Raw genomic sequence first — 11692 nt, 5'->3', positions numbered from 1 at the left:
TTTTGGTCTTAGTCGTGGCCTCCGTAGGGGGGAGAATGTGATGCATCAGGTTATGCACTCGGGCTTGCACCTTAAATAACGCCACCCATGAATGATAGGGACCATTTTCAATGTCCAATGTGAAAGGAACGAGAGATTTAACATTGGTTATGGAGAGGTCAGAGTGAAACTTTGCTCCTATGTTAGTCATAGTGGCTGTGAAGACAAAGGGAGGATGAATAATTTGAGGAAGAAGAAGAACGAAGGGAAGAAGGGGGGGGGGAGGGTGCGGCCGGCTAAGGTTTGGGTGGAGGCTAGGTTAGGGTTTTGTGGAGAAGGAAAACCTAGTCTTATACCATGTAGGAAATAAATTCCTTGCCTTCATTATGATTGAATGTCATCAATATATACAAAAGACTTACCTAATTCTAGGAGATATTCTAGCTGTACATAATATTCTAGGAAATATTCTAGCTGTACATAATAATGACTAATATTCTAGCTGTACATAAAAATGACAAAATACAACCGTTATCAGACACTTATTAGCTATTAAGGTAAAATAAGTTGAACACGTGTGTGTCCCAACTCTCTAAGTCAGATACTCTCTCCTCCTCTATCTCTCTAACGTCTACATTCTCTCTCTAACGTTTGGTTCTCTCTTCCTCTCCATCTTCTCCGCCGAGTCTAATAGTGGCCGCTGTTGCCGTCGCCGACGAATCTAACCTTAGTGTTTTGGATTATTAACAGCTCATTTGATTTTTGTATGGATTTGTGTGGTGGCGGTTAGATCTATATGGTGGGAGTGATGGTGGCTCAGATCTGCCCGACGAGATGGGTGGAAGTGGACGAGGGTTGCTAGAGGCGGTGATTGGAGGTTGTTGGTGGCGGTTTGACCCATTTCATCGATCGTTAGAGGGTTGTTGGTGGCGGTGATTAGAGGAAGGTGGAGGCGTTGGGTAGATCTGAGCCACTGCCGTCTCTCTAATCTCCGGGGATCAAAAAATACACTGCATTTTCCAGATATGACCGAGAAATACAGTGTATTTTATTTCTTTTCGGGATGTATTTTATTTCCCGTGTTCTGTATTTGAGTGTATTCGAAGGAGATTTTTTTGTATACAAATGAATACAGTGAATTTGAGTGTATTTTATTTTTTGTATCTCAAATTCGAGTGTATTTTATTTCTTTTTGGGGTGTATCTTATTTCATGTATTCGGTATTTAAGTATATTCGTTAAGTTTTAGCGCAAAATTCAGTGTTTGGGGATGTATTTTGAAGGATTTTTTTTTTGTATACAACCGATTATTAAATATAATAAAGTGAATAAAGTATAAAAGTAACTACAAATGAATACAGTTGAGTTGAATACATCTGACTTGAATACAACTTAGTTGAATACATCTGACTTAAATACAACGAAATCTAAACTTGGATACAGCGAAGTCTGACTCAGCCGAATTTTGAATACAAGTCGAATTTTGAATACAATCTATTGTAGCTACGAAATGTAATTAGCTAAAGTGCAGCTATACCCCCTCAAAATGTAGTCATTTGTGTAAGTTGCCCTACGTATTATTCAAAGGTCATATATTCAGAAATCGAAATGTCTCTAGTTCCAACTATCTGGTGCTTTGAGCTTACATGTCCTGCAAATTCGTGGGGTAGTACATTGGTGTATGTAGGCTGGACTAGACATTGGCAACAAGGATCGCGTTGACAGCATCAGTCGGGTGAAATTGATCCCACCAGATGTGGCTCGAGGCGTTACTGCACGCCATTTCAGGGGAAATACCCATGATCCAGCCCGATGTGGCTCAAGCCGTTACTACATGCCATTTCAGGGGAAAAGCACATAGTCCAGCCTTTGTATTTTATCTAAACCACAGCAAGCATCTATCACATTGAAACATAGAGTGAAGATGAAGAAAAAATTATGTTAGATTGCATACATCTCACGTCCTGTCAAATAAATCTTTATAGATGACATGCATCGCCTCGCCATAACGGTAGTAACAACAACAACAACAACAACAACAACATACCCAGTGAAATCCCACAATGTGAGGTCTGGGGAGGGTAAAGTGTACGCAGACCATACCCCTATCTCGGGAGACAAAGAGGCAGTTTCCGAAAGACCCTCAGCTCAAAAGAAATCACAACGAGAAAGGTTAGATAAGCAGAAGCAGTTAAAGCAAAATTCAAATGCAAATGCAAATGAAACTAACGGTATAACGGTAGTGATTCTGAATAATGTCCATTGAACCTTCAAATGCATCACAGAATATGACAGTGGCACCAACAAGTTCCTCATTAAGTTCAGCAACCATATACCTTACAACTAAGTTGAACTCCAGTAGCATGTCCTTTATGGTTTGCACACACTCCCAAGTTTTGCTACCCTATAGCCACAAGTAGTAAGGTGCACAGCCTATCGGAGCCAGTCCTATTACAATCACCTTTCTGACATTGGCATTGTACAAGTTCGGTTCCACCACTAGATAAATTTCTAAACAAAAAGCTTTACACAGTATTGCTGACATATAAACTCAGAATAACCTTATTTCTACATGTTGAAATAAATAATCTTGGAGGCAATGTAGAGCCATGGGGGATATTGAAACATGTTAATGCATGGTCGAGGGAGCAAGGTAAGCGCAAAAAGCTTGCAAAAAATATGCTTGCATAGAGTAATTCTATTGATGTTTTAAGTACCAGCAGAGAGGAAAAGAGAAGCTAAATGGTTAAGTAATACTCCCTCTCTCCCAATGTATGTGGTACCATTTCATTTTTGGTCTGTTCCAAAAAGAATATCACATTTCTATAGTTAGAAACAATTAAACTTTATGAGATGATTTGCAACCACACATTTATATAAGGCTTGGTTTGGACCGCACATTTTAAAAGTCTTCATTTTTTTCTTAAACTCCGTACCAAGTCAAATGGTGTCACATAAATTGGGACGGAGGGAGTAATAAACCCATATTCTTCTAATAATTTTGCTAAATCTACTGCATTTCCCTGTCCCTAAATATGCCAATGTGCGACTCTTTGTGTCATATAGATGCCTTACAATTTGTGCTGGATAGGGAGAGATTATTTAACATAGAAATCTAAGAACAAACTATTGTATATAGATACAAAATTCGATGTATCCAAAAGAAAAATGTTGACGAAATAGTATGATCACAGAAGACAAATTGCATAAAGAAGATGTTATAGAACACTGCACCCTAATCTCCTGTTTAATTGTGTGCCCCAAAAACTGGTTGAAACTCTGGTTGAAACTGGCAGGTAAGCTGATTGAACATCAGATACATTCACACAATAGTAACGAGTGTAGTCATTGATCCCGATGGAAATGTAGAACTCGGAACCTGATATCAGATCAGTTGTTGCATCCTCAAAAATAGTCACTATAAACTGCTGAATAGTGTCAATAACCTGCTTTAGTTGTTGTGCAGGTGAGATTTGCTGACCCTGCATAAATACTACTCCCTCTGTCCCAATTTATGTGACACTTTTCGTTTTTCGAGATTCAAATTGAATGAACTTTGACCAACATTTTTAGATGTATTTTTTCACCAAATTAATATGAGAAAAGTTACAAATTATAGTATTCTTCATATAGTTTTCAAATATATAAATTTTAATCTTAAAATATTAAGTTAATCTAATTCAATTTAGCTTTAAAGTTTAGTCAAATTAACTCTCGAAAAATGAAAAGTGTCACATAAATTGGACAGAGGGAGTAGTAATATACTTTAAGTACTATAATCATCTACTTGCTACAAAAATCATAAAGTGTTGGAATGTGTAATAAAAATTATACCAACTCAGAGCCACTTGAGAAAATAAATTCCAGCACCAGCAGAAGCATAATTAACACCAACAATCATATCCTCAATTGAACCAGCCTCCCTTAGATAACTAGGCACAAATGGTAACCAGAAACGCGATGCTGATATAATCAAATGCACACCAAAAAAATGGAAAATTAGCAATCTTTACCTTAAAATGCAATTAAAAAATCAAGAATGTATCACTGAATTCTCCAGAAAATTTTCGAACCAAGAATTAGACGGAAATAGTACTAGAACTTAGAGCTTGAAATTTGGCGGAGGAATATAACCAACTGAAGAAAATGTGTAGATTGAATTGAATATCTTAAAATTGCCCTATTAGTCTATTACTGTTACACCCAAAAAATGGAGTCTACTTTATAAAGATTCAAATTTATTTATGTAATATTCAGAGTTAATTTGATACCCCTTCTGTCCTATGGCACCGGTTAACTTGACATAAAGTTTAAAAAAGAAAGGAAGACTTTTAAAATTTGTGATATAAAACAAACTATAAACATCTGTGTGGCTGGCTATAAATCATTTCATTAAGAGTAAAAGAACGATTTTAAAGTTAAGTTGTTTTTAATTATAAAAATGTGACATTCTTTTTTGGACAAATTAAAAAGGAAAGGATGGACAAATGAGTACTTTGTTTCAGTTTTGGTCTATTTATATTTCTTCCATTAAAGAAAACATTTCATATTTGCTCTTTACCTCTAACATAAATAGGAGAGCTAATAGCTAAGGTCTGTATGAATTAAAAGTGAAATGAAAGATAAAATTGAGCAATTTTCAATAGTGCAATAACAACAAATATAAACCCTTTTCCCTTCTAACAATTAGGCCAGGAGCAGGCTATTAATATACTTTTGACTCCAATATATATTGAACTTTTTTTAAGAAGAGTCTAAGTTTGAAGGAAGCAAAACTCTTTTTTTTTCTTCGTATTTTGGCAATTAATCTTTGTATAAAAATGTATATGGTTTTGGTATAAAGATGTGTATGGTTTTCAAATTAAATTTTAAAGATTGAAAAGAATTTTGAGAAATTTATGTGGTGTAGAAAACATATAACAAGTATTTATGTTTCGTAACTACAATTTACTTTAATTACATCTGATAGCTAAATGTTGTATTTCAATTACACAATGTAACTAATACTATTCCTTTCCCTGCATCAAAATTCAAAATCCATCTTCCCCAATTCCACAAGCTACTACTGCCTCTGCAATATTTTCCCCATATCTTTCTTCGTATCACTGCTTCTTTTTCATTGTGTTGGGTCTATTTTGTTTTAATTTTGGTTTATTGTATTTGGCGATAGCTATGATGATAACATTTTCCCAGCTCATTATGAGACCTTATTTTTTAGTTCTAGGAATATAATCCGTTTCCACCACATAAATCTGAGCTTCGCCGGAGATGCAGACGACAACCAGCAGGGGCAGACGCGACGACATAGCTGTAGCGTATTGTCGTCGTTGCCGGCTGTGGAAAAAACTCTGGCGGTGGCCCAACGTGCTCTCTATTAGTGATTGACCGGGGATTTTGAGTGTAGTTTTCTATTTTGAGGGTAATACAGTGTATTTTTGTCCAATCGATCGAATTTTTCTTAGATCTGAGTGTATTTTATTTCTTGTATCTCAAATTTGAGTGTATTTTATTCGTGTATCTCAAATGTAAGTGTATTTTATTTCGTGTATCTCATATCTGAGTGTATTTCAGTGTATTCGTTATTTTTTTTAGTGTGAAATACAATGTTTCTTTATGTATTTTTCGTCTGTATTTTGAAGGAGATTTTTTTGTATACAAATGAATACAGTGAATTTGAATACAACTTAATATCCATGTATTTTTTTTGCATTTATGTTGTTTGAATACAACCGAATTTAAATACAATGAGTTGAATACAGTGTAAAAGTAGCTACGAATGAATACAACCGGATTGAATACATCCGAATTGAATACAACTAAATTGAATACAAATTACTGTAGCTACGAAATGTAATTAGCAAAAGTATAGCTATGCCCAAAAGAAAAACCTAAAGTATAGTCATTTGTGAAAATTCCTCAAAAATTTTGGCCCTAATTTTGAATTGGTAAAGTGAAAATCTTAGAATGAGAATACACTAGACCACAATATAAAATTATGTAGACGTTAGATGACAAACTAATCTTTTGATGGTCTCAAGGGGCAAATTTGCTTATCGTTTCAAATTATGCACAAAATTTAGGAAAACTCACACAAATACAATTTTTTAAAATGGTAATTAAAAATATTACAACTACTTCTAAAAAATTACACAAATACAATTTTTTCAAAATTTTAACATTTTAATTACACAAATACAACTTTTTACCTTCCTAAAATATCAATACAGAGGAAATATTATATTTATTATATTATATCACTAGCACTAGCACTTAAAAAGTCCTCAAATTCCAAAGAATCCTAAAATGAATCTCTGCTTTTCCCCTACTGCTGGTATTTCTCCATACAAAATCCTCAAAATCCCAAGAATGAATTTCTTCTTTTCCTTGCTATTAATGTGTTCACCTTGACAAATTTGTGCCTCTTCCGTATGAGTCCTCCCCAAGATTCAAGAATCCCTCAAAATCTTGCCTTTTCAATCTTAATTCTCAAGAATCCCCAAAAATCTTTCCTTTACGATCTTAATTTTCCCAAGAATCCCTCCACCATCACTACATGAAAATATACCTTCAAAAGTATATGGTATATTCAAATTGGTATATTTAACTGAAAAGATGATAACAAAATATTTGTGAATATAATAATAGAAATTAGTATATTTAAGTTTGTATATTATATATAGTATATAATATAATAATATTATTTGTGTATAAAGTATATAATATTATGATATACCGAATATATGAATATATTACTCTATATGCCAACCAATTGTACTCTACAATAACATATAAAATATACAATATACAATATATGGAAAGAATAATATAATTACTTATGGATTACGACTAAAATAGGATCTTAATTAATAATTGACACTCCATCCCATAAAACTTGGCTTCCTTTCTGCCATCACATATTAATTATTCAATTTTTTTCTCTCTTTTTCATGAAATAGGAAAATTAACTCAATTAAAAAATAAAATAAAAATATTATATATAGTATATAATAGTGAAATATACGTAATATATAAGTACAAGAATATATATACTTGTTCAAGGAATTGTATAATATATATCATATAAACAGTAGTATACTATTTTATAGATTAAACTGCTAGCTGAGTATATTAGGATGCTTAGAAAAGTTATTAATGTGTTCTGATATGTATTTAATTTGGTTATCACTAATATAAGAAACTCCTTATTATTAGCTTTTTATTCATAACAACATTTTTTAATTTATGGTATAAAATCATACATATGCCGTAAATATAGAGTATATATTGTAGATTATGTAATTTAGTTAATAGTTGTAGATTACGAAATTTTTACTTATTTACTTGTATTTATGTAATTTCCCGCAAAATTTAAGTGGTGACCTTCGGCCATATTTGCGAAATTAGCCTAGTAGAGCCATTTTTTTGCGCGGATTGGCCTTCATTTGGGGTGGTCTTTAATTTGTGCCCTTCAAATTGGTGGTCTTTTAGTTTTGCCCTTTGCCTAATACTCCCGAGGTTGCGGGTTCGAATCCCAACTCAGTTAAAAAAAATCGCAAGGCAGAATTTTAAGGATTGCCTTGCGAATCCAAGACCTTGCGAATGTTTTTAAAAATTTTAACTGAGCGGGGGTTCGAACCTGAAATCAAGAAATTTTTAGCAAAGGACAAAAATTAAAGACCACCCCCAACGAAGGACAATCCTGCAAATTGCCCTAGTAGAGGACCGGGGGTGTTGGGGAGGGCTCTTAAAAGGAGTTTTATATCTTTTTTTTTGCGCGGATTGCCCTTCATTTGGGGTGGTCTTTAATTTTTGCCCTTCGAATTGATGGTCTTTAAGTATTGCTCTTCGCCTAACACCCTCAAGTTGTGGGTTCGAACCCCAGCTCAGTTAAAAAAAAAATCGCAAGCCAAAATTTCGCGAGGCAGATGCAAATTCTGTTGCATGGGCACAGGCAGAATTTCAGCTCATGGAAATTCTGCCTTAAGGCAGAAATTCTTCCTGTGCCCATGCAAGTTCTGCCTGAAGGGCAAATTTTAAAGACCACCATTTTGAGGGGTAAAAATTAAAGACCACCTCCACCGAAGGGCAATCCTCTCTTTATATTGTCCAGGCCCAATTCATATGGGCTAATTAAGAATTTCAATTTTATGACATTGTATTATTTTGGTGAGCAAATTATATTTTAATATAGTTTCATAATATATAAATTCAATTTTCAAAAAATTGGGCATTCAAAGAACAAATTATATTTTAATATAGCTAACACGCTACACACTGCTACTCTGTAGGTCCATCATCTCCTTTGTTCAATTGTTTTTGAAATATCAGTTCGAGTGCACTATAATCTTAAAAATCAAATTCATGAATTTTGGCAGAGACATCAACAATACCAGTAGTTCCTTCTATAAATAGGGTAGAGCTAACTTATAGTTACGGGTTCACATAAATTCAGTAATTTTTACTTATATTTTGTATATACGTATAAAAAAAATCTACTAAATATCTAAATATTTGATTTTAAACCCAAATATAATTATCTATTAACTTAAATCGTCATAACATAAATATTCATAAACTTTAAATCTTGAATCCACCTCTATCTCTCGATCTACTTTTGCGGGCAGTAAAATAGTGGACAACCTCAAAAGACGTGGTTCAAACTTTGGATAAAATTTGGTCATTGCAGGTTTAGTTGCCAACTTGCCACAACGTTTGTGCATATCGACACACACGACTAAACGAGCTCTAAAGACAATTGAATGACGAATACTTTGCCGTTATGTTTTGTTGTGTTTCTTTTCCTTGTCCAAATTAATAAACAATGATAAATTGGTTGTGGTTATTTTATTCCCAACCTTTGCTTCAGGAAATAATTTTATAACGATATAAATATTTCCCAAGAATAAAGATATTATTTATAAATAAATATTAAAGCACATGATACTGTTGTAACAAAATCCATGTTGCTTTCATTTAATAAAAAACATTATGTAGTGAAAGTTTGCTCAGGGCGGCTCTAACACTATGGTTGGCCTAAAGTCAAACTTCGATGAGAGGCCTTAATATTTTTATTCAAAGAAAAAGTTATATAATATATAGTTTTTATTTAAAAGTTGTTTTTCTAGCTTTTTGAGATACAAAGCTGTGAATAATCGTCTTATAATCGACTTCTTCTAATATTTTCAATGGATAATATACCTAATCCATTCAATTTCTCTTGAGACATGCTTGATCTTAAGATTTTATCAATTTTAGTTTTGAAAAACTTCTTTTGCTGAGGCAACTTACAAAAACTGTTAGCATTATTCTATAGGCAATATAGGCATCTGAAAAAAAATCAAGTATTTTTATCTGATTGAGTATATCGATTAAAGTAATATCATCTACTTGTACTATCTCCCTTAACACTTTTAGTTCGGAAAATAAGTCTAAATCATCAATATCAGAGTGACTACTATATTTTAAAGAACATCCAATGTAATGATCATGAATTTTATCATGTTTAATTTGTCGGATATGTCTGTGCATGACGGGATCAAATTCTGCAATCATTTCAATTAGAGCTCCTTTTTGAGATTGTATCAAAGCTTCATTTTTCTTTTTTCTTTTAAGTTTCGAATAACCCGATTCAAAATTTCTAATTGACATATTTAAACTTTAATAATAAAAGAAAAATATATGCTTATATAATAGAAATCTCAAGCACAATAAACTTTAATTGAAAAAATTATACTAAAAAAATTGATGAAACAAAACATGATTCAAGTAACTTTGATCCCAAAATACGAACTTCTTGTTTCATAAACTTTCAATATTGCTTGATATCCAAAAAAATGCATATCAATAATTTCTTTTGGTACACACTTTTCTCTTTCTTGTTTCAAAAATAACATTGCTAAAGAGACATTTTTTGAAGCTTGAAGGAACAAAGAAAATATAAAAAGAGAGGAAGTCTTTGTTGATGTTTAGGAAAATGAGTGAGTTTTGCATAGCCCAAAAAAAAATTGAAAAGTCTTGCTTTCATTGAAAAGGTAAAAAGAAAAATTAATGATTACTTTTTTACTTTCATTCCATGAATTCTTTGTTTACACGATACAAGCTTTATTTGACGCCCCTTTATGTTAAATCAAAGTACAAAAGATACATTCCTTTGTTAGTAAAAATCTGTAGTACTTTTTGTTAAAAAAAAAAATTATATCATAACTATTGTGATATAAAATGGGGCCTCCAAAAGTTGAGAGCCTAAAGCCCAAGCTTCAGCAGCTTTACTAAAAAACATGGAGAGTAAGCAAAATCTATAAGGGAAAAAGGAATAGGAAACTGTAGTTTCTAAATAAGTTTGTATACGAGTAAAACCGAGGATACGTGCTCGCTCGGCTTCCCGTTATTATGGTCATGTTCGGTCACGGTACGATCGTCTCACCGGGAACGAGGCTTCGAGTTTGGGTCGGGATGAGGCGATGAAGGAAGGGCAATTGACTGCCATCAGCGGGAGACCGAAATATCCGTCCTCAACCGGATATTTCGGCGTCGATCTCGGCAATACAGCTGTCACCAGATTTACTTGCTTTATTTAGAATTGTACTAGGGTTGAAACTCCTCTACTATATAAAGAGAAGGTTATCATTCATGAAGGAGGTTGGCAAGAGCAAGGAGAGAAATAGTTTACATCAACAATCATAAGAATCTTATTAAATCAGTTCCCATCTGTTCTTAAGTTCACTTTTATTATACCTCGTGAGAGCTCATAACAAAAGGTTATCGACTTCGGTTTCTATACCCGAGGCCATACGTATTTAACAGTTGGTTAGATCTGCTTCTCTGTTCATTTTATTGACATATCTCGCTATTTAATCTTGAATTGAATTTAGCCACATATCCTTGGCATCACGTACAAATTTAATTGTTCTCCGTTTTAAGGATAAACAGTTTGGCGCCCACCGTGGGGCCTTAGATAGTAGTGGCGGTTCAATACAACATTTTGGTCATACTCGATATTTTACACTTGTTCTTTAGGGTTTGATTTTAGGTATACCGGAAATGTCGGATTCCCATTCTGTCAACTTCCAAGTGGAACCAAGCCATCATGAGCATGACGACGGGGACGTACCAAACAACAACGCGCCCCCCGTTAATCCTGTTCAAGTCGGATCATCGGTGGCCAACGTACCGGCCGATGAGAATAACGGGGTCATGCTGCAACAACTCCAAAACCAGTTAGACATGGTCATGGCTCAGTTGCAGGCCCAGCAAGAGATCATAGCACAATTGCAAAATCGGGGTCAGGCACCCAATGTTGCCCCATCAGAACAGACCCAGGATACGGAGGAAAGACATGCCTCACGGGGTAACAAGAACCACCCCGGAAAAAGTACCGAATTGATAAGAATACTCGAAGAATTGACCAAACGGGTCGAATCCGGTGAAAAGAAGATAGAGGCGAACGATAAGAAGGTAGAGAACTACAATTCGAGGGTCGATCAGATCCAGGGGGCTCCGCCAGTGTTAAAGGGACCGAATTCGAAAAAGTTTGTTCAAATGTCGTTCTGCCAAGTGCGGCACCGATGAAAATCCCCAAGAGATTTCGCATGCCCGATATCCCGAAGTACAATGGGACAACAAACCCAAATGAGCATGTGACTGCGTATAAGGGCAACGATCTTGCCGATGACGAAAGGGAATCAGTGCTACTTAAGAAATTCGAGGAAAATCTG

General features: G+C 34.3%; 1 non-coding gene and 1 pseudogene across 1 annotated transcript; one reads left to right on the top strand and one right to left on the bottom strand.

Annotated features, from left to right (window-relative positions):
- Positions 1-1620: 1620 nt before the first annotated feature.
- On the bottom strand, positions 1621-5284 carry LOC132637421 (GDSL esterase/lipase At1g71250-like; annotated as a pseudogene).
- On the top strand, positions 5141-5242 carry LOC132639021 (small nucleolar RNA snoR69Y). Its single transcript, XR_009582068.1, has one exon. It is a non-coding gene; the product is annotated as a small nucleolar RNA snoR69Y (small nucleolar RNA).
- Positions 5285-11692: the final 6408 nt, after the last annotated feature.

This window comes from Lycium barbarum, chromosome 4 (genome assembly GCF_019175385.1).
Source record: "Lycium barbarum isolate Lr01 chromosome 4, ASM1917538v2, whole genome shotgun sequence".
NCBI classification, from domain to species: domain Eukaryota; kingdom Viridiplantae; phylum Streptophyta; class Magnoliopsida; order Solanales; family Solanaceae; genus Lycium; species Lycium barbarum.
Note: the sequence above shows the minus strand (reverse complement) of the source record. Positions and strands in the feature narration are given on the sequence as shown.